Below are 1,029 nucleotides of genomic sequence, written 5' to 3'. Positions count from 1 at the left end.
ACTAAAGGGTGTTTTTTCATGTCCTCTATGCTCTAACTACGAAAATATTTGATTTACAAATAAGGAATCCTACTTCGTGGAATTTCATTTATCATGGTAGGGTCTAGAACCAATTAACTGCGATAAACGAGGGTTCACTGTAATCACAATGTGTTTACCCCATCAACGGTTGATGAATATTTGGATTGTTTCCAACTTTTGCGATTACAAACAAAGCTATCGTAGCTTTGTGTGTACCAACCTTTTTATGACAATGGCTTTATTTTGCTTGTGGGTGAATATCTTGATGTGGGCTGGATCGACCGGTAAATATATGCTTAAGTTTTAAGGAAACTATCAAACTGCTTATCTACCTGGTTGCACCCTTCTTCACCCCCAGGACCGGCGTATGGTATCACCGTCAGTCCTTTGACATGCAGTCCTGGCTGTTGGGTGCGCAGTGGGATCGACCTCATCGTGGTTCTGTTTTGCATTTCCCCAGTGACTAATGAGGTTGAATGTTCTCTCACATGCGTGTTTGCCGCTCTCTATTTCCTCTGAATCAGAGTGGTGGGAGTGGAGCCCCGTCTGGTATCTGATCTTAGGGAAGGTGTTCAGATGTTGCTCATTAAGTATGACGTCAGCTGCAGCTGCTCTTTTTTCGGACGAGGACAGTTCTTGCTATTCTTAGTTGTTGAGAAGTTTGCGTCAAACACTTTTTGTTTAGACTGAGATAACCACGTGTTTTTTTATTTTAGGTTTGTTAATATGGTGAATCACATTAACTGATTATTGAATGTTAAATCAACCCTGCAGGCCTGGGACAAACCCTGCTTGGTCATGATACATTATTCTTTTTAGTATATTATTGGATTGGCTTTGCTAAAATTGCATTTAGTTTTTCATGTTAAAAATCTATGTCTATTTAAATAATCTATGTTTATGAAGGATTTTTGGTCTAGAATTTTATTTCTTGTCATATCTTTGTCTGGTTTTGGTTTGTACATTATTTTTAACTTGCTTTTTTTTTTTACTGATGAATCACATATA

The sequence above is a fragment of the Echinops telfairi genome, unplaced genomic scaffold (genome assembly GCF_000313985.2).
Source record: "Echinops telfairi isolate 266 unplaced genomic scaffold, ASM31398v2 ScPeMD7_7469;HRSCAF=8507_0, whole genome shotgun sequence".
Classification (NCBI taxonomy): Eukaryota; Metazoa; Chordata; class Mammalia; order Afrosoricida; family Tenrecidae; genus Echinops; species Echinops telfairi.
Note: the sequence above shows the minus strand (reverse complement) of the source record.